Raw genomic sequence first — 22,819 nt, forward strand, 5'->3', positions numbered from 1 at the left:
TCGCACTCGACGAAATCGTGGCAGAAAAATCGACGTTATCGTGTCAAGATTAGACGTCTATCCACGACGAAACATTTACCGCGGCGCGGGTGGGAGGAGATTCTCCTCGGGGAGTTTGACGTTTCGTACGACGATCGACCTTTCGCGGCGCGACAAAAATCGCCCGCGTTCCCCGTTGCCAGCCAAGGCCACGCAAAGTCCGTCTTCGCGTGCCCTGTTTGCAAAGAATTAGCGGTGCAGCGCGAGTCAGTGAACTTTGACCCGGGAATCGAGCAAACAGAATCGCTATCGCTTCGCGTTTGACTCATTCTTTTCTCCCCGTTTCTCGGTATGCGTGCGAGATAGATCTGCTAGCGATAAATTCTAATGTGTAAGACGCGCGCGAGAGGCCTGTTGCGATACGAGTGTTTGTTTTTGCATATTTCGTGAACGGAAATATTTCGGTTTGACCGATCCATGTCGAAAACCGGGCACAAAATAATGGCATTTTCGCGCAGCGAAGAATACGGGACCTGGAGTAACGTTAAGTTTTCTGAACAAGGAAGGAGAAATACAGAAATACATTCTTTTTTTTTTTCTTTTTTTTTTTAAATTTATTTAATGTCGCATCAGCATTTATGCCATTAGCGACCACTGTGGGTTACATTTTCTTTACATTCTATAAATTTCATATGTGAGTCATAAATAGTTTACATAGATCATTACTTATACTTAAATAACAAATTTCTTACATCTAATAATAAAAAAAAAATTAGTTAATAATTTAGTTGTAGCGTCCTGTCTATATGTGGCCTATATTTCTTCTGCTAATCTTGTCCTTCGTAAATATGATACGATTTTTGGTATGTAACTCTTGTCGTTTAGTATTCTTATTTACGTATATATTGCGAAATAAATGCTGCGATCATTACTTTACTTACTCTGCACATATCTGACTAGCTATCGCTACAAGAATTCGACGATATTGTCTATAGCTAGGTAGGGCACCAAGGATAGGTCAAAAGAATTTTCTATCGTGATGTGCGAACCATTCGAACAATAGTGCTCGTACTGTTCCCAGGGTTACGCCGAATTCCCGTATTGTTCCCAATTCACGAAAGACACAATTTTCCTTTGCAGGATTTTTCTCTTACCCCCGTTCGTTGTTTACGTCTGGGTCCGAGTTAGGTCTGGGTTGGACCTGGATTGGTCCTATTTCTAAGACCTTGGATCAAGCTGAAGCGTACACACGCGCGTATGTAGAACGCTGCTAAGAGACAAAGTGCTTCCGATAACGTGGGTATTTCTCGAGTACTCGGCGCAGTGTCGTTAGATAGTGCGCAAAGCGCGGAGCCTCCGATTGTCGAGGGAAACACACGTCGAACACGAGAAAAAAATTACGCGTTACCTCGCGGCGCTTTGTCTTCGACGTGTCGGCGTCGTCCCACGTCTTCGGCTGGCTGTACGCCAAAGAGCAAACGGGAACGTCGAGCAGAACGCAACCCGTCGGCGTCGGAGTGGAGCGACCGTTTCCTTCTTTCGCGTTCGCTGTTAGGTGTACAGTCAGTTTTTGGCAAATAACAGAACGCCTATCGGGCCGTGAGTTTTCTATCGCCGCCGGAATGAGAAGATGGCCATCCAACGTCGCGCGATTCGTTAATGGCCCTTTCAGCCGAACACTCGGTGGCTGTCGACCGGTTTTCGGGATCTATTCACACATTTTCCATCCTTGCGGCAGCAAACGAAAAACAAAAGATGAGAAATGTGTGAATGCGTCTCGAACGCCATTCCACGTTCGTCAGTCGCCAGTCGAAAGTCCTAACCGTGAAAGCCTCGCTTCTGAAATGCGGGTCACGGTAGGACGGTTACGCGCTCGGGTAACGCGAAGTATACCGTCGTTGGATGCGCGGGGGTACGCGTTTCGTTCGCTGGCCCAGCTACCACCCAGTCATTTATTTAACCACTTTATTCGCCATATTAACGAGCAAATACAAATTTAAATGTACCGTATCGAAGCAAGGCGAAAGGTCGAGGTTCAACGGCTGCTTTACAACTTAATCTAACTTAAGTTATCGCATAACTTGCGTTGAAATATACGCGAGAAGAAGACGAGAACTTATTATCGTGGAGGTTGGAAAGGATGAAACAACGAGCTGTCTGTTTAAAGGAAGCGCAGGAATCTTCGAAACGCGTATCGATTCGAACAGAGCAGGCTAACGGAAACGTGCGTTTCGGGTACGCCGAGGAAGCAGTGGTAGCCGAAAAGAAAGACAAGGGTCATAAATAACGAGTAACAAAAAGTTTTAATAATAAGAGCTCGGCAGGGAGTCAAGTAAAAACAGCATCGAGTGAAATCTCGTTAGAATAAACGGGGGTTTACGGTATTTGTGACTCGGTCGATCCCATCGTTACTGGCAACGCGGATTCGGGTGAAAATTTCATTCCGGATAAAAGTTCCCCGATCCGTTCGTGCTTTCGCGTTACGAATTGAATCTTTTTTGTTTTAGCAGGTTTTGAATATAAATTCGGAGCGGCAAAAACGCGTAGAATGGTTTATCGATATTCGTGGAAAACCTCGTACACGTAACACGCAGGATTTCCATGTGAAAATAAGTCTCGTATCAGAGACGCTATCGCAAATAGTATTCTTCGTTCGCAGGTGAGCTGAGAATTCTTTTGTGAAAAATGTGGCGCCGAAGGGTTTCGAACAGGGACGAAGCGAAGAGCCAAAGAAAGGGCGAAGGGTGGCTTCAATGGATAATCTCGGTGGTTTCGAATTACTATGTACACGAACATATATATCGTAACGGTTCGTTGATATCATGTCGTTGATATTGTGACAGATTTTCCATAACGATCGTGTTCTTTAATTTCCGCGTTACTGTATTTCGATAGCTATTCGGTCGTAAGAATCGCTTGGCTCCCTAAATCATGTCGACGCGTGTTGTTTATCATCCTCGCTGTCGAATCCATTGTTCCTAGTGGACTACTTATTCGTCATTGTGGACAACGATTTGACTCGATTGATTGCGCATGCATTTCGTGTCGGCCACGTCGATTGCGCGGAGATTTATTCGCTTTACGCTTTGCGCGCAAGGGTGGCCGTACGAAACGTGAAAAGCGAATTTAATTCGCAGGCCGGTAATTTCATTTGCAATCGATAATAAACTGACGCGAAGTTAAATATTTACGTAAACAATTGACCGTCCACGGACGCGCGTGTTACGTTCATTAATGCAACGGTAACGATAGAGTAGTCGATGAAAATAATAAATTCCCCGTTGCTTTGACTGGATAGATCAAATTCGAGCAGCTTCAAACATTATTCGTTACGTTCAAACATTATACCGTAAGAGTTTTTTTTAAGAGAAACGTGTAAATTTAGGAGTCTTGAAAACAAATATCAACAAATATCTTTGCACGCCTATCGATTCGCGTGTTTACATACGAATAACGTTAAAGACTCGTTAAAAGTTTGAAGACCCATCAAGACTCGAAGACCGACCAACACTTTCAAGACTTTCCACTACCGAATAATGTTCGTAGCGATTCGAAACTTTCAGGACTGCGAAGTTTCGAATCTCTCGCGAGACGCAAATTCGAACGCCCATCGCTACTCGCGTGTCCCACGTAGCGGGGTAATATGGACAGCTACGTGGGGAATACAGAGAGCGCGCGTTTAATTGCATTTCACTGAAAACATAACGCGAAGTAAACGCAACTACCGTGATTTATCTGCTATGTATCTATCGGTCATAGGTATAACTATTACTACGTGACGGATGAATATTATCTGGTGCGATATTCAAAGCGTTTGTACTTTCCAGTGTCCATATCGTCCCGAATTCTATAGTTGGAACGGAGTTATAATTTCGCGACACCTGTACTGATATCTTTTTAATTCGTGATTCTTTTTAATAGCGTAATTTAAACGCGACATTTAAATCTAGATATTTCCGAAACACGTAACTTCATTTTTTAAAGGCGAACAGTTTCACCCTCCTTAAAAATCGTGGTGTTCACCCTTTGGTCGATTGCCAAACATTGCCGACAAGCCCACTAGCGGATCGGGTCAGCACTTTGGCCGAAACGCCATATTCCGGCGCGTGTTCTTTTTGCTCGTCTCATGCTCCGTCGTTGTTTCCAAGCTCCTCAAAATGGGAAACCGATTCGACGCGAACGAATCCCCCGAGGGTTCGCGTCTCGACGAAGAGCTCCCGGAAATAGCGCGCGCTCGAAATATCGCGTCGATCATTGTACACGATCGCGTACGAAACGTAAACGCCAAAAGGTAGTCGGGGAATGCTGGAAAAATGCGAGGGCGGAGGTGCACCGAGGGGCCCCTTTGTTCACCGTTTAAAACATAGTAATTCTTCCCGCAGCGGTGAAAAGTTTTGAAAGCTATTTAAACTTACCGGGGGCCGCTCGTTATTCGTCCGCCTTCCGTCAGTGGATTCACTTAAAATGAAGGAAATGTCGGCGTTGATAGGCAACGTGCGCCGCGATGCGTTTACTCGAGTTGCCGAGCGAGTCTCGGGCCAAAGTAAAAGTTGACGCAAGTACGTCGAATCCCGACCGTTGAAACAAAGGAAGAAGCGAAGAGCGCGATTACGCCAAGAAACCGCTTCGCTTCGTTTACGTACTTTTCAATGCGCGCGATAGCGGTTTATCGCGATTTCTATCCCGATCCGCATTGTTTTTGGTACTCGATGAGAAGAGCCGGCCAAAATCGGGTCTGCTTACGCGAACTTTCGCGGCACGAATACTACGTGGAACGATTACGGGCCGAGTAGCATATTCTCCGGATTCCCCGAGTAAGACCATTTCAATTTCCATTATACCGCCGTACAATTATCTTCTCCTCTTAGCCAATGCGCCTGTACCTTGCCTCGCGTAACGACAGCGGGGCAATATAATTTATTACTAAAGACATTTCCGAAGAATCGTCAACGAGAGTAATGCTTCCAGCGTTATAGCGACGTTCTCGTAAGAGAGCGGCGCAAGAAAATCGCGATACTTCGAGACCGGAACACGATCGATATAATCCTCGTTGTTGCGGTCAGCGAATTAAGGTCTGCACGGACAGTTCCATTCGCCGAAGAATTCTTTTCTTCGCGATTTCGAAAAACATCTTGTCAGCTATTCGCATCGAAGATTCTCTCGTTTGCTTTTACAGGTCATTATTTCCTACCGCGGCGTCTATCGTTGGCCACGGAACATTCAAAAGGCGAAGCGTTCTTCTCGGTGAGCTCTGGTCGCGATCATCCACCGAGAAAACCATCCGGTCTTTTGGGGGACTTGGAGCGCGGCGGGCAGACGTAGCAAAAGTTGCATTTCATAACCGACAGCGCGCGCATAATTGACGAAGGTAAAGAATGGCGGAACGTAGAAGCGGGAAAACAGAAGCGGTAAAACCGTGTCGAATCGTCGCGTATTCTAGTCCGCGACCGCCAGCGGCCAACAAAAGCCTCCGGAAATCCTTGCCGGAGACAGAAGCGCAAGCAAATAGAAGACTCATCGAATTAAACTTGGACGATGCCGGGGAGCGGGTCTGGCGAGGGGTGGGGGAGATTTCCCACGCATTTTAGAGATGGTAGTTCGACGTCGCGTGTCACGGGAAGACAAAAACGTAGCCCGTTCGCTGGAAGACGTGGAGATAGACAACGAAGCGAGAAGGATATGGAGCGAGGTATACGGATAGAGATGAGTTAAAAAGGAAATACGGAAGCAGAGATGAAAGTAACGGGGAGCGAGGGAGAAAGGGAAACAGAAAGAGAGAACATACGTTTTTCAGAAAACACCGCCCTCCGGATCACCCCCACCCCCATCCCCGTGGCCTCTTCCTTGTCCCCCGGCCCGTTTTTCCCAATTCTGACAGCTCTACGAGGAGAGTTTTGTTGGACGGGGGGATCCGCGCATGTGCCGCGGGGGTGGCAGAGCCTCGAGGACGTAACGACGCCGTAGACAGCGGGTGGAAGCAGGAAAGAGTGCAAGCGGATGCTGGCCTGTGCAAGGAAGAAGGACGAGCGGCGCGGGGGATGATGGTGAGATACGTGTGAGAGTAGCCCGAAGAGTGGCGTCGGTAGTACGCGGGGTGGTGGCAGACCGTCGGGTAGGAAGGGGCGAGAGGCGACCGTTCACGTCTTTTCGACGTCGACGCAACCCTGTTGGCGCAGAATAGCTGCTCAGTGCTCGTCGAACGGCGCTGTGTTGCGACGGGACCATGCCGCCGCGCCCTGCACCACCGATCCACCGATCTCAGGTACGCGAGATTCATTATCATTCTCCGAGAAACCGTTTCCATTTACCGGCGCGTCCGCCGGCTGCTGGTTGTGTGATTCTCGCGCGTTGCCATCGCGTTCCTTCGCTGAAACGGAACGTGTCCTCGGACGGATAGATCGCGTCTCGCGAGATGAATCTCCGTCTCGTGGGGATCACCCTCTTCGCGATCGTCTACGATTTTGTGCGGTATCGTGCGATCGTTCGACGAATAAACGGACCCCTAGTCGTGGCGACAGTGACAAGTTTCCCTCGATTTTTCACAGTTTGTCTCTTCCGATTGTATCCGATCTTTCATGATCTCGTGAGGTTTACGGCCAACATTCGACCAAGTACGTGACTCGGATCCCGAATAAATTTTCCAAGCTTCCCGGACCAAGCTAAATTGAGTGCCATGTATTTCGTTTTATCTACAGTGCAAAGAGAGTTTAAGAGTTGAAACTGTCCGTGAATGATTCGCCCCTCTGGTGCCATCCTGAACGCTATCGGAGATACGAGGGAGTTTTCCGAGCGAACGTTCGATTGGCTTTTACGAAAAATAACACAACGTACACGTGGGTAAACAAAATTTCACGAGAAAGTCGAGAAATCATTTTTACTATCTACGCTTCCGCAATTGGGATACGATTCCCAAGTGCGATAGAGAAACGATCGAAGTGTGCCCTATAAAACTATCGAGGTCTTTCGCAAACTATTGGCAGTATTTGCTTTGGGACCAAGACCGTCGAGACGCCCCTTTAACCGATCATTTTAAGACAAACCATTCTGAAAAAGTTGAATTCCATCGCGGTCACTCGTTTCTTCGTTGTTCCCAGATCTTTGCTGGGGGTGACGTGCAATCGTCGACCGGTTATCGATTAATTATAAAAAAAGAAAGAAAACGAACCGGGACTCGAGGGAGGAAGTTATTATCGTAGGAGCCAGATGCATCTTCGGTCGGTGCGTCCTCCTTTCTGCCGAAGCGGAACCGTCGTTTTATAGACTCCCTTCGATCGCGAGTCACCGTCGAGTTTCTCAATCCCGTTCGATGTTGACGATCCGAAGAGCGCGTGATTCGTTAATGCGTCGAGGTTTTCCAACGAGATCTTGTCCGTTTCAAGCGTTATTCGCCTTCGGAGGGTCTTCGCGATGTCGCCAAGAGTGGGGTGGGGGGGGTCGAGGGTCGAAGGTTCGGATACTTTTCGGTCGAGTGTACGAAGTGGGTCTTCGGGCAGTTTGCGATCTCCCCTTATCGTCGTATCGTTGGGGTGGTTTTCTGTGCGCGGTCCGGGACTACGTGTGAAATAATTAAGGTCGTTTAGTGTGTGTTCTGGGTCTGTGTCGAAGATCAAAGAAGCGCGAAAGGAATGAACGCCGGATTTCCAGCGGATACAGAGAGAGCTTTTGATGAACGCGCCGCACGCGCGAGAGACGGCTCGCCTCGCTTCCTTGCTAACCGATCTTCTCTTCGTTTGAAGATTTAAAGGTTGCTTGTTTAAACCTCGCTTTTGCGCTTCTGCGTGGTTAGCCGAGTCCCAAAGCAGATCCCGTTCAGGGGTTAAGCCACTAGGGAAACCAAAAATTAGCCAAAGCCTTTGAACTTTTTTGCGGATAAAGTGCACATCGGAATATTATTTCGTTTGAACGTTTGGATCGTTTGCGGTTACCTTTGATTTTACGTCGGGAAAACGCAGACTCTTCGAAGACACGTTGGTCGAGTCTAGTCGACCTACACTTCAACAAGTAAAATTCATATAAATTCGATGATTCGAAGCTCTCGTAGCGATTTCTCTCGGCTCCTTAATTACAGCGGCCCACGCGACAAACTCCGAGTACCTTTCGTTGAAAAGATATTTGTCTCCGATTCCTTTGCGAATGGTTGTATTATTTCCCATAGGGAACGAGTATTTTCTCCCTTCGGGTTGAGGAAACTCTGGTATAAAGGCAAAGTTAATAGTGAAACGAAGGGAACAGAACTCGTTGAAAAGTTGAAGTATTTATTCGATCGGTAGAGAGCATTGGTTTCATTCGATTGGTTCCAGAGGTACTATACAAAAAGTTTCGTCTCCTTTGATTCGTGCAAGTTTCTTACGTAAATGTTTTATAGGTTCTAAGTACAACTGGGAAAATATCCTTCGAAGGGGTAACTTGATCGTGAATATGGCCTGGACGATTCGGGGCGTTTCGAACCAATCGAATTCGCGAACCGCTTAAAACTCGTTAAAGAACGCGGATCCATATTCACGACGAGTACCGCTAGTACCAGTTCACTCGCATAAAGTAAACAGACCGTTTCGGTGAACGCAACGTTACAATAAAAACCAAACGGTTGTTCGGGACGAGTAACGTAGCGCCGATGCTACATAATGGGCATAAAGGGGCGTTATCGTCGGTAAAAATGACGGAAAAATAGATAAGGAAGTAGAACACCCGTGGTGTTGTCAGCGTTCCTGTAAACTATCCAACCTCGATCTCTACCGCTGTGACGTTCCAACCGCGAAGACTGCGGTATTACGGGATCTAGATTAACGGTATTGGAAGTAATCAGGCCGGTTCGGATCGGGCACGATTCGCAATCGGAGCGGGAAATTTCGAAATAAATTTCTCTCGCGTTTTGTTTGCCTCTTAGGTGCGTGAATCGCGTCGCTTCGTTCGGAAGGAAACAGAATTGGTTGAATAAAACGAAGGGAAAATAAAGTAACAAATGTCCAGAAAACAACGTCTTGCTGTTTTCCTTTTTTGCTTCGTTACGCTTCAGCAGCTATGGTACAGGAACTCGCGAGAGTATCTCGGGCGCGGCGCAGAATAGATATTTCATTGTTACGGCTCGGAATATTTTTCGCCGACAGGAAATAATGCTCGTCCCGTCTTGTCTCGTTAGGAGGATTCCTGTAGCTATTCTTGTATGTCACTCGCGCGCAGGCTTTATGCCGCGCGACCGGATTAATGGTACAGAAAGAGGAGATACTTTTCGGTTGGCCGGTCGGTCCTGTATTCCGCTCCGCGGCGAAACAAAGTTCAGTTGTGCGCTGTCGCTTCGTTAGGGGAGAAGCAGTTTTCAACCGATGCGAGACGTTTCCCCGGTTCGCGCATTTCGCTTTCAATTTCACCGGGCGGACAGGAATGCCGCGACATCGACGAAAGAACCGTCGCATTTCGCCTTCGATACTCTTTCGCGAATTCCCATCTCGCGAGCGTCGCCTCTATTTGCCTAGCACCCCGTCGTGTCATCCCGTTTCTCGTCTCTTCGACTCTCGCGCCTGCACTTTTAAGTACGCTTTATTTTAAATACCATCGTTCGCATTTCGTTTAGCGAGGATGAAAGAGTGGGACGCACGGGAAAAACACGATTATTTATTTAAAGAATTTGATTAAACAGGACCGTTTGCGAACGGGTCAAACTAATTCCCCCAACCAGCGCGTCGTCTGCAATCCCCGTGGTATCCGGATTCGTGCATCCGCCGCGTTAGTATTTAATAAACATTGCTCCCGAGCGGCGGTTAAACTGCTAAAGTGGGATTTCACGATCTACGATAGGAAAGTTTCGATACCGTTTCTCGCCCGATACGCTTCGCGAATCTCTGAATGAATTTTTCTGTTTTACATGGCATGTCTCTTGCTCTCTCTCTTTCCCATCTCTCTCGATAAAATATTCTCCACCCCACGGGTTCAATCGTTCGAGGGAGGGTTTTGCAAGTGTTCGAGGTGTTGGTGAATTTTCGCTGTGCAGGGAGAGCGGCATAGGTTATTGATTATCGTGAACGGCTTTATAAATAACCGATCGTGTAGGAGCACCCGCCGGAGACGCGTAAATATCGCTAGCCGAGGCGATTCTTTAAAAATCGACCCGCGATGCTTCTCCAGCCTCCGCGTGTTGGCTCACGCGAGATGAGAAATCCGGTCGCGTTTGATCGATACCCTGGTAATTCGCCTCGAATTCTCATTTTCGTTCTATTATTCGCGGACGGTCGCGCGCGGATAGTCAGCTCGGACGGATGGTCGGTATTCGTGCGCGCGAAAGGGCTCACAGTTTATATTGCTTGTTTGCGCAACGCCGTACCGCTACACTCGGAGAGAAAATCCCGGCGTTTGCACGGATCATTTTCCCCTCGGTCTGTAAACTTGGTCTTTCGGTTACCCGCACACCCACCGATATGAAATTTACTAACGTTTTCGTTTGGCGGAGTTTGCGCCATACTTTCGCGACACTGAGAAATTGCCTTTTCGTTTTCCTTGTCGTTCCAACGATCGTCTCGAAGAGGAACTCGAGGAATACCTGAGCAGAGCTTGCCCGCGAAAGGGAAAACATTTTTCAATCGACGATCGAAGCTTCGAACGCGTCCAAGTCGCGAACCGCTAGATATCTGGTGTTATTTACGTAACGAGACGCGCTCTGTTAAATGTCCCGAGAAAGAAGGACGTAAATAGTGTCGTGTTTTGCGTCGGTTAAAGTAGCTTTAATAAGGTGAGTGGTAACTGAAGTGTCTCATCGACTGCTGATAGATCGTCGATTGTACTCCGGCGCAACCACTTCCGTACCGTTGATTCTCATTCAGGCTCGCGTAAACAGCGCAAAATAAATACGTACAACGAATGGTCCGTTCGATTCTAACGACCCTAACGAAATCGCGAACGTGCCTGGCCACGGTTCAGATTCACAAAAGACGAATCAGAATTAATATTTTCTTGTTAGGCTCCTCGGTGGGAGGACAGCGAACGTAACTCAGACTGTAAATATTTGTTCTCTCGAACGAAACGCGTCTTTATTCGTCTTTTCCTCGTTCCCTTTGTCTTCCTTCGGGCAAGTTTGCCGAAGGATCTCGAGCTGAATCGTTGCGTTCGTCCAAAGAAACGAGACTAATTTCGTTTACCGCGAATTACTTTTGAGATCGTTTCATCGTTCGGATTATCCGGGAATTGATTTAAGAAAAAGGAATCGTAAAACGGTCAAGTATCAAAGACTGCCTTCGAAAGGAAACGCTACATTGTTATTTAAACAATCGTTACGGTTAAAGCGGTATACCGAACAAGCAAAAGATTTAAATGGAGAGATAAGTGTGGTAGAACGTTAATTATCCGAAGCGTCGATTGCACGGAAATTGATTCGCCGACTATCGGTTACGGGACCACGTAATCGTAAAAAATGTTATGTTGCGTATTATTTACATTCTAACGTGTCGATCGATCTCGGTGCTTTGAGAGTAGATTTCAAAGAAAAGGTCAATTCGTTGTTGCCGAATGGTGACTCCATTCTTCTCGATTCGTTGGCAGTGTCGGGTATGCAAACGATGGCTGACGCAGCCCTCCCTAACTCAACAAGCGGTCGCATAAATTTCACGTAACGGCAGGCAATTACAGGGTAATAGTGCATTCGCACCTACCCTCTCTGCGATCTTCCCTGTGGACAAGCCATAAAAGTGAAACACGTGATTACACGGTTAAGGAACTTTAGTCCCAGAAATTAAATGACGCTTTTATTTTTCCACGCAACGATTTAGGATCGCGCGCGACGAATCGACTCGATCGTTCGCTTCGTCCTCTTGGGCGAGCGATCGAGGCGGAAGCTGCGCTCCCTGTTCCTCGGTTTTAACGGTCCATTTTTCGGATATTGAACGTCCGCTTTCTTTGCGCGATAACGTGAAGTTAATTTTCAGGGAGCAGCTGGTAACACGGCGTTGTTAAATGGCTGTTCCCCCCGAAGGTTGATTAAAAGTCGCTCGACAGTTCTACCCTCATCTCTCTTTCTCTCGTCTCTGTCTTTTGACGAAACGATCGTAAATGCGGCGGTGCACCCCGATGCAAGATTCCCGCGGCTTACTTTAAGACTATAATCCAGCCTGCTTTCGGGTTTCAATTGAGCGTGACGAAGGTGCACGTGACATGATTAATCAGAGTGCGAAGAGCGACGAAGGACACGAAAACCCCGTCAAACTCGATTAGACCGTGGTTTCTTTTAATTAAACATGCCTGCGTGCACCGCCTGGTTAACGCTCCACGGATGGTGCGAGTGAATCGGTAAAATGTTGGTAACATCTAGTTTCTGTCGCTATATTTTTTATATCAACTCGAGCTCCATTCGTCGTTGGATAAGTCGCGCATCGCGCGATAGAGAAATAGCGATGGGTTGTCTGCCATCGGAACAGTTGTAAAAAGCATGTCGACGGTAACGAGTAACTAATGACGATTCATTGTTAGCTAAAGCCCGCGGCGGATTAAATTTGTAGATACATACCGTCGCAGACACGGAGCGGTACAAATAAACCCGGCAAAACAATGAAAAGTAAACAAATGCTGCAACAAATAATATACTATACGCGGATAGTGATATGCTTTGAATATTCATGCAGTTCCGTGTTTCATACGTTTACGTATTACTCTATAGCCGCTACGAAATTTCGCAGCTAACGCGCGTTGAGTGGTTAATCGATCCTTTGTTCTAAAGAGAGACTCGTATCGCTCGCTTGTCATTTAGGATCTGTTTCCTTCGTCCAGGGCCGAATTTTCATTGAATTCTTTTACGTGGGATCGAGCGCGAAGCTCGACGTAATTTTACGCAAACGCGGAAGTATGTGCTCGGTTGGTGATAACACGTTCTTCAAAAATTGCCAGAGGTGGAACGGTGTGAAGCTGATCGACTGGAAGCGAGCCTTCTATCGCGGTCGCGCTTCGCTTTCATCGAGCGAAAAATCTCTTACAACGTCGCGGCTGTCTTAGCAACGATTCACCGGACGCTTTTTTCTTTCGTAACGACGCGGTTCCTCGATCTATCGTTTTCGGATCGAGGACGAAACGGCCGCGAGGGAAATCGATTCGCGCGGTGGTTACGACAATACGACGGAAAATTACCCGTTCGAAACGGGATCGCGGAAAATCGATCCATCCACGAAGAGACGCGGCAAACCGAAAATGTTGCGAACCTATTCCGTTTGCCATTATCTCCATCGGAGGGAAAATGTCAGGTTCGCTGCCTGGAGATCTCATTATCGACGAAAAAGCCGCCCTCAATCGGGAATTTAGCTTCCAGGAGAACCGAACACAAATCGCGTTCCATTTTCCCGAGTGCTTAATCGGTCGGAAATGAATCGCGATATTCAATCTGTATCGACTGATTCAATTCCTAAAATATTTTCAAAGTATACTTTCCTGCTGGATGCAACAATGGAAGAATGCGGAAAGATCGATAGTTCAGGTTTGATTGAATTTCCGCAGAAAGCGCGCAACGTACTCGAAACGCTAGCGGTCCATAATGACGCGATTTCGTACAGCTACTTCGCATCCAAATTTCAAGCGAATAAAATGATATTTGTTAATCTTGTTTACCATTCCACGGTAAAGAGTAGAGATTAAAACGTCGCAGCCGCGGACAGTGACGTTGCTTCTAAATCGCCCTTTAGAGTGTCTATTGTACGAACATTGGTTTTCTATTGTTTCCCTGTTCTCGATCGACCGCTGAAGAAGAAGACCACGCGTTGGCACCCCGTAGCGAGGCAGCGTCGAGCATCGAAATATCGCTATGAAAAGTCACGATGAAAAGTTCATCCCGCGGCCGGTGGAACGTTCGCGACGCTTATCTGCCAACCAGACGCAGTTTACATATGTAAAGGAAACATTAATTTGTCCGCAAAACTTTGCGTTGCATTGTACTTCCGCGTTGTATCCGACTTACGGACACGGTTAACCGTTGTACATCGTGTTCCTCTTGGTTGATCCTCTCGTTTTCGATGTTATTCGGGAACGACGCGGTGCCGTACCCGGTTCGTTGTCTTCTTCGAATCACGGCGCGAAGCGATCGAGGACGGGTCGATCGATTCTTACGGGATCGACGTCGACGCGCTGCGCGCCGGAAATTTGCCGATACAATTAGACGCAAACTCCTCCGTTAACTTAAATACCGAACTTTCCTGATAATAACTCGACGCTTTAACTTCGTCAGAACACGTGCCCGACCATGTGTGCCCGTGTACGTCCTGGCAGTTTAACTTGTAGCTTGCCGGTTCATTTACGCGCCCACGCTAATTTCATTCGTTAACTTCCAAAGACAACGGAACGAAACTGGTTGGACTCGCAGTTTCCGTATATTTCGTAAAACGGTATGTCGCCAACAATTTCGTCTCGCGGAATAGGGTCTCGAGTAAAAAACTTCAAGAAGCGCGGCTCTAAATAGCGAAAAGTGTTGCATGCAAAAGTTTTACAGCTCAAAGGGGGAGGCAGCAGTAGACGAGACTCGGTCACCGTCGTCGTTACGAATAGAACGTTCGTCATTTTCATGACAAAGTTCGATAGAACAACGAACGCTCAAGATGAATGTATCGAGGCACGGTTGTCCAGCAAAAGTGTACGTTCATGGCTGTGTTACGGTACTTCCCGAGTCGCGTCTTCTCTTTCTTCTCACAGCCGATGGGTCAAAGTTAAATTGCGCCTAACCTTCCAGCGACGGGTGTTTGTAAATCGACGCTTTGGACTCGAGCCACGAGATGTTTCTGCTCAGCTCCACGTCCTTTTCCCGACGATAGCAAAGGCCTTTATGTAATTAAAGAGCTGCGAAACGGCCTGGATTATTCGTCGTCTACGTCATTTTCAGATCGACGCTCGTCGCTCGAGCATCACCTCGAGACTCTTTGTTACGTCTACTCTGGTATCGACGTTACGTTTTCACCCCTGAGGTCTGCTCTTCGCTGCCAGTGTCGCGGTTTCAAACTAAAACCAATCTCGAGTTTCCTCGCTCGAATCCGTCGCTATTCGTACGAGGAAAAAGACCGTCCACTCTAAAATATATTAAACGGGACGATTTTGGTAACTTTTCCTCCGACGGACAAGCCTCTTCCCATTTCAATGGCGGACGTGTTTCGATTTTTGTCGTCTCGACTTTTTCCGCATACCACCGTACGCGGTCGACGCAGAGTGCGACTCGTACCGGTGGAAAAGCTGATTCCCGCGCGACGCGTTCGCTCCATTATGAAATACTTTCCACAGAGAATTATGGAATACGAAATAGCTCGCGTGCGCGTGAGATTACGAGGATACTTTGTGAAATTAATGGCACGGAAATTAATTATTTCGCTCATCACGGTGAAACGGTGATAAACGTCGAGTTCCGTCGGGTAGACCGTGCGAACGCGAATTTTCAAACGCGCGCGACGAGCCTTCCACCTTTTTTTCCTCTTCTCGAGCTTTACACGGCGATCGCAGATTCGAATTTTTATTGCCAAAGCGAAGGAGCTCGGTCCAGCTGCCGCTGCAGCCCGTCAACCGGATTAAATTATCTTTGTATAATTTCGTTTGCCCTGAGAAGCGACAGGAGGTCTTTCTTTCTTGAAAACACGATGACGACACGAGGCTTGTTTCTCTCCGACGAGAAATTTGGACGACGCCCGACGTCGCTTTCATTCTTAGGATACCTCGTCGAATGAAACGATGGTACACTTTAAATCGTGATTCGGACGAGCAAACCTGTGCACGTCGGCGAATCCTCGCGACAAATGTCACCTGTCCGAATACCGTGGTCGGTGTTCTTTCAATGCGACGGTGTAGGTGTTGTTTAGAAGAGAATACACGTATCGAGTAGAAAGTCAGTTGTTGCGTAGACTATCCATCGCCTGTATAACGAGGCGCGTTACCTTAATTATTTCTACCTGTACAGGTATTAAGTAATTACGCTTAATATTTCATAAATAACAACCATCCCGCAAATGTAGGTTAAGATCGGAGGGGGACAGGTTGAGTTCCGCCCTTGACAGGATTTTATTTACCAGCGGTGCTATTTTTCTTGCCTCGAAGGCGGTGAACTTTTAACTTTATAAGGTGCTCCGTTCATTCGTTGAAGTACGTTTTGCTTTATAGGCGCATTGCCGGTGTGCATAAGGGAGAGAATAGACGACGCGTGCATCCCGGCTGCTGTAAAAATGCAGCAGGAAGAGCTCCGACAAGCGCGCGGTCGCTAGTTCCATGTTCTCCGTAAAAGCGATGGAGCTGAAATACCGTGTAACTACTCTTACCATTTCGTGCCGATTGTTCTCGCTTTTCGAAATGGGCCACCTTTACAGTTCGCTCGGTCGTTTTAGCGCCACTTGCTTAAGTTCCTCTGGATTAATAGCCATTCAGAGTTCTGACTGGTTCCTAAGAAGGTCGGCATCTATCGTCGTGTCGCGAACTTCGCTCGAGATAAGCTCCACGCAACGAAAATATAAATCGTTATTCCCGAGAAACGTAAGCACCGTTCATCCTACGAATTTCTCGTAGCTCGTAAATCTCGATACGTACGATTGCCACGGTGAACGCAATCTATCGTCTTACGTCAAAGTACCGACGTTAAACTAGATCTACGGTCGATGGTGTTTGATTTCTCTGCGATATCTGAATCTGTTCCGTCTCGTATCGCGATCTTGTTTTTTAACGTAATAACGACGACGCAATCGACGAGATGCGTTAACAGGAACGCGTCATTACCGGAATTACCATTTTAATTACCGGAGTGCATCGCTTTCGAGCGAACACCTTTGAGTGCCCGCGATCGCGTTCCCTCATCTTTGTTTCTCTAGTTTCTTTCTTTCCTTCTTACGCTACGTTCAATTTTAATCGTAATCCTTTCGCGTTCCGCGTTTCGCGTAATTGACACGCGTTTTTCTTTCATCTGCCGTCCGGAGAAAGTCTTTTAACGATGTTATCATTCGAGTCGCGGCTAGTAAGTTCATAGGCGAGGTGGAATCGATGGCTACGAGGATCAAGCCGCTTCGAAACTTTATAATGGAAAGCATGGGTCAACTTTACAAGTGGCGAGGACCTTCGACAAAGTTCCAGCGTCAGCTGTTTCCCGTTAGATAGGAAAACGTAGATTGAATTTTCTCCGAATTCGTCTTCGATGTAAGAGAGCGAATAAAGTCTTCCATCCGTCGGTATTTTATGGAAGCGCACGTTAAAAAGTGACGTTGCAAACATTTCTTTCGGTTGCGTCATCCAATTACAGTGCTTCTTGTTTTTCCGAAAAAGATATTCCGATAAATCGGTTTCTCGGCTAATCAATTTTTCTCGATACGATCCTTCGACGCGTTCTCTCGTCTGTCACGCGAGTGACAAATCGACGGATAGCGCGCGATTGCAAGCGTGACAATATTTTTGTAGAAAAGATCGATCGTCAACGATCATCGATTCCTCGCGCTTGGATGTAGCTGCTCGAATCGAGTAACTATGGTTAACAAGGCGTGTATCGGACATTAAGTAGTCACGGTATAGCCGGGGGATTTGTCAGGCACAAGTAGTACATATACAAGTAATGGATCGTCAATGTCGGCCGTCCGGAGTTACAGCGCTGGGATTTGTCAGACGGCGAACGGTAACGAGAAACGCATCGCGCTACCTGGTTAGCCTTCGGTTAGCATAAGACTGTACCTTCACGGTCGCGTTAAAAATTCTTTTTCGATCATCCCAACGTTGGAGCGCGGTAAATGCGAAATGCGAATTCTCCCGCTTCTCCGCGCAATGAAACTATTGTTTAAGCAACGCAGGTCCCGACCAGTGCCGGTTTTAATTATGAAGAAACCCGGGAACAATCGTTTTCCCTCTGTTTCGTCGCGTTTGCGGTGAATTCAGTGTATTCGTTTCGCGCTGATTTCTGAGTGGCGCAACGGGAATACGTGCCGGACACGGAGCGCGGTCGAACCAATTCGATTTTAATGTTTTCCACCTGCGAAATGGAATACCGATTTGAACAATTCACAGCGAGTCACGGCCAGAAACAGAATCACGCCTCTCGCGTGCCAAGCGACTCGGTAACGAAGCGTTTATTCAAGCGATCGTTCGCTTTTTCAAATTTACGAGGATGTCGTAAAACAACAGTGCCTGTTCTTTTTTTTTTTTACGTGTCCCGTTTTAACTACTTTCGAAACCGTAAAATATTCGATAACTATTCCCGTAAGAGATGAACAATCTTTCGCAAACAACAGTGTCTCGAAAGTCGCGACAGATGCGAGTTTCAGATATTCCAACGGTGCGAGGGCGAAGGAATTTGATTTAATTCGATGGAACTTTACATTCTAATTTTCAATTTTCCTAAAAGTCTCGTAAAGCTTTTTCCGTAACAGCGAGGGAAGTAACGATCCTCCTTTGCGAACTGCTTCGAAACGTGCTTCTTCGACTTGCTCCATGAATATAAACTATGCGGGAAATATATATATTGCTAAAAGGATGGAGGATGATTTACCCGGCTGCTAACATGCACCACCGACAGGAATTTCGTTAGGAAGACGGCGAAAATCTATAAACCGTAATATTCAGACGTAAAACGCTCGTCGAACTCCTTTATGTGCGGACCGAGGAAATACGAGGCTCGGCCGTAACCGTCTGTTTTGTTTAGATACACGGTCGATCGGTCGAAAAATTGTGCGCCGGTTAGGTGAAAAATTGTATCGACAGCTAGGAGGCATATACTCGCGCTCCTGGAGTGAAATTCGACGGAGAAACGAAACGGAAGAGGATTTGGCGGGAAGTCGGCTCGTTCGTTCGTCTATTCCTTGGCCATTACGTTTGGACCGAGATCCGACTGACAGGCTATGAATCGAGGACAGCGAACGCTACAAATCTCGAGCAGTTGATATTAGAAAATAGAGAATACTATTCGTGTATCTCGATATGCTGAACGGGCAATGGATGAGTGTCCCGCGAGAGTTGTCCCACTGTAGCTACTTTAAAAGGACAGACTTTATTTCGCAAAACGCGTAGAGATTCGACGTTGTTAAAAATGCGGTATTCGAAAGCGGAGACTTTCTTGTATCTCTGGTGGGTTTTGAGGGATCATCGACGACACGAATTTATGGAGGTTAGTTTGTTGGTGCTGGCAGGTTGGTTCTCTCGCGAATGCAGATTACTCGGAGAGAAAACTATTTGCGAGCGTGTACTCTAGATTCCAAAACGTATGCGAGAAGCCACGCCTCGAGGCTTCTGTTTACGAAACTCGGCCACTTTCTCTGGTAGACAATAGTTCATACGTCGAAACATTTGGCCTAGGTTCGCGGACCTAGCAATTCCCGTAGGGCTTGGATTTTGGCAAATTGCCACCCTGTTGCCGTGCACTGTGGCTGACATTCGCGGAAAAGATGATTCAGAGTTATCTAGTAGAATGAAAATAGTCCAGCTTTGTTTCATCCATTCGGAGCGTCTGTACGAGAACGTGTCGTAGCTCTCACGCGAAGAGTTGGGAATCCTCGAGGTTCTCGTACCCTGGGTTAATCGCGACTCGAAATTCTTGCGAATATAGCTGTAGGATACAACGGGATACGAGTTAAAGTTAAATATCGTTATCGCGAGAGTTTCAAGTATCACTGATATAAGTAAACTGCGCTCTCCGCGGTATTTTCCGTGGAAAATATTCCAACGTACGCGAGCGTCGTTGACGTCGTTCGCGTCTCTAGATTTTGGTAGAAGAATTTCGGTAAAGTGCATCGGTACCCCTCGATATCTGGCACGTGTGTACATTCACGAGTAAATATGTTTGAGAAACGAGCCTCGAAAGAGTTGCGAGCCTCGCCTCGCGGGAGACGATTGCGCGCTTCGGGGACGTTACTTGAATGGCAAACAGGAAGCGAATTCAGAGAAAGAAGGATATCGCAAATATTTCGAAATAGAAATATCTATCTTGCACGAAGACGTAGCATTTTTTCGTTTCTCAAATTCGAAAAGTCGTCTACGAAAGGCATAAATGATGTTTTCGGTGACTTTCGCGCGAGTCGTTCCTGGATCGGAACGATTTTAATACGCGTAGATTAATTATCCAAGCTCCGACCACTGGGGCTGTTTTCCGTCAACGGTCTGGTAGTTCCGTCAAGGCTCTTTCGAGACATTTGATGGTATCTATCTTGTTCAGAGCACGTTGGTTCGACGTAAATTTCGCCGCGCTCTCCCGGTGTTTCCCCGTTGCACGTCGCAAGGTTATCACTTACATTATGTCCCGGAGTTTGCGTGGGAAAAAACGATATCGAAAATCTCTTCGAGACGACGCGACGTGGCAGCATCGACTAGCGAGATATCCTCGATCGATACTGTTGGCGTCCCTTATCGAAGGAAAGTGAGCTACTGTTTACCGCGTAAAATCACCATTGATGAAGCTTTCTCTGTTTATGGAGCCTTGGTTGCTAGACGACGTCCTCCGGATTCTGCGGCGCAAACTCCTTTAACGAAATCTCGCTACCGAACTCCGTGGCTCGAAGTTTCGTGTCCCAGTCCCCCGACGCGTTTCTTTTTCTCGTGCTCTCTCTATCTTCGAGAAGAGCTTCCCGGTGGACGATCACTCTCGGGAATGGGAAGGAGTGGCAAAAAAAGGACTTCGTATCCCGGGGAATCGTAAATGAACGTCTTACGTCCACCGTTTCCTACGCCTTTCGTTTCACGAGTGTAAATAATAGATGCGATGTTCGTCCTGGCCCGTTACGCCACTCTTATTTTCAGAAGCTGCTCCGTCTCTTCGTCTTCTTTCTTCCACTTTTGCCGTGTTTTCATTTGGACCGCGACGGTTCTTTTCCGTCGACGTATCAATCAGAATCAAAGATTCCTACCGTGCCTTCGTCGCATCCAATTTTTCTTCCACCCTCGAAACGTCTCGCGAGTTTTGGAAGAACGAACGCGATCAGTTGCGCGCGATACGCGATAGGTTTAATCCTTGGCTGACCTAGAAATATTTCGTCTTCGAATGGCTAGCTGTCCGTGAAACGCGCAACCATAAGCAACCGTGTATTTCCGAGTAGTACGGGCTGGTCTGTAATTGGCGATACTACTTGTAAATAGAAGGGGTGCAGATCGTTCGTTTCATTTTTAAGAGTCCACTTGCTGAACATTTTCAAAAACTTTAATTTATGGGTATACTTATTGGAATCCGCTTCCTACGACGATCCGTCTCGGATCCCAAACCACCCGTTTAACTCCAGTGTTCCTACATCAACAAATTCCATCCAACCGTAACGCACGTGACCGTAAATAATCGCATGTATCGGAGCGAATATGCAAAGTTCGCGTAGCTGTTTTGATAGGTGTTCGGGTCGATATCGAGATGTGTGTCGCGACATGCTGGGAACGAGCGTTCTCGATCGACACTCCTCTCGGAAAGATGACAAATAGTGGGCTGCGGATATCAAACGGGAGCCGCGATTCATTTTCCGGTGTCGCTAGTTTCTATTGGAGACGGTGCATTCGATATCGTCGAACATCGGGTTGAGAATTTCATTTTGCAGAGGTGGATTGCGACAGAGTAACAGCGCGGTTTAAATGCTTCAACCGTATCGTCTTTTCTGTCATAGATAACGACGGGTGTTCAAATCTCTGTTTCGTAATAGAATTTAGAAGGTACCGAATCTTGCGTTGTACAGAGTGGGAAGTAGACGTTATCCTTTTTACGTTTGGGAATGAGCCACAAGTTGCCCCAGTTCTTGGAATCAGAATGTATGGTCGAATAGATTGCGTCGATTTCGCTACAATCGCTAATAAGATCTGAAACGATTCGGATCGCAGATTCGAAGCGACTCGATCAGTCTCGGGGATATATCTGGCAATTCCGCGGCGTTCCCGTCTATCGAGACACCACCATCTCGTAGAATAGTACCATCAGGATTCGCTGAAGATGACGAGAGATCCCGGCGCGATTCGCGATGGAATCGACGGTCTCGAGCATCGATTCCGAGGGGAAACGTCCGTTCCACTCGATCGCTGCGGAGAATTATCGTGCGTCCAGCAACCGTCCACCTCCGTTGGTCCGTTGCACCCACGCGCTGCCAAACCCGTGCTCCACGAATGTAAATATAGTCCGAGGGGGTTCGGGAGTGGGGATTTATCGTTGCTGTTGTTTGTAATTTCTCTTGGTAAAGTTTGAGCGTCGCGCCGGCGTTGTCGAGAACTCAGGAGTTGGCAGTTTCGGCCCCACAGGGACAAAAGGGGGACGTTTACGTTATTACGCGGAGATAATGCAACAAGGGTGGCGGCACTAATTGCCCGAAAAACACGGGTACACCTACCGGCTCCGTAGCCCGTCCGTGAGCGATGCGGAGACACGATTGCGAGCATCGTCCGTGAAATGGGTTAGAAAACGATCGATACTTCTATAACAGCATTTTGGTACAGCGGTAAGTACTACGCTGTGAATGTAATTAACGGCGGCTAACGCTAACGATACTCTTCTGGAGGGTGGGTAAAAGTGCCGGGGCGAGAGGACAGACGATAGGGTTAGCGGATCAAAGTAAGGAGAAAATAAGGAAATTGGAGTAGGACAAGTAACTGTAAACGCGAGTACGCTGGATAAGGCGACAGAGGGATAGGGTGGAAGATGAGTGGGTCAAAGTTGAATTAGGGTGTGTAGAGATGTGTTTTGTATAAATTTATATTTTCTTCGTCTTCAGCGGGTTCCTTCTGTGTATCCAAATTCGTTCTGGAAAAACCGTATTATTCCAGCATAAATTCTTGAGGCACGTTTCTTACAAGGTAGGGACACCCATGGATATCGCAAACCATGAATATGATAATATACCTCGCACTACGCGAATGCAAACGCTTCAGCAGCGCCGAACTGTTGCTGACGTAATACTACTTTTTAAAATAATCAATAGTC

The 22,819-nt window shown here is 47.2% G+C and overlaps 1 protein-coding gene across 1 annotated transcript in view; it reads left to right on the plus strand.

The window, feature by feature from the left end:
- The first annotated feature begins 6,080 nt into the window (after positions 1-6,080).
- LOC128875866 (tyramine receptor 1) overlaps positions 6,081-22,819 on the plus strand; it is a 40,702-nt gene continuing 23,963 nt past the window's right edge. Inside the window, exon 1 of the mRNA XM_054121817.1 lies at positions 6,081-6,241. The gene's annotated coding sequence lies outside the window, so the exon portion shown is untranslated. The remainder of the gene's footprint in view (positions 6,242-22,819) is intronic.

Source organism: Hylaeus volcanicus, chromosome 1, assembly GCF_026283585.1.
Source record: "Hylaeus volcanicus isolate JK05 chromosome 1, UHH_iyHylVolc1.0_haploid, whole genome shotgun sequence".
In the NCBI taxonomy this organism is placed as follows: Eukaryota; Metazoa; Arthropoda; class Insecta; order Hymenoptera; family Colletidae; genus Hylaeus; species Hylaeus volcanicus.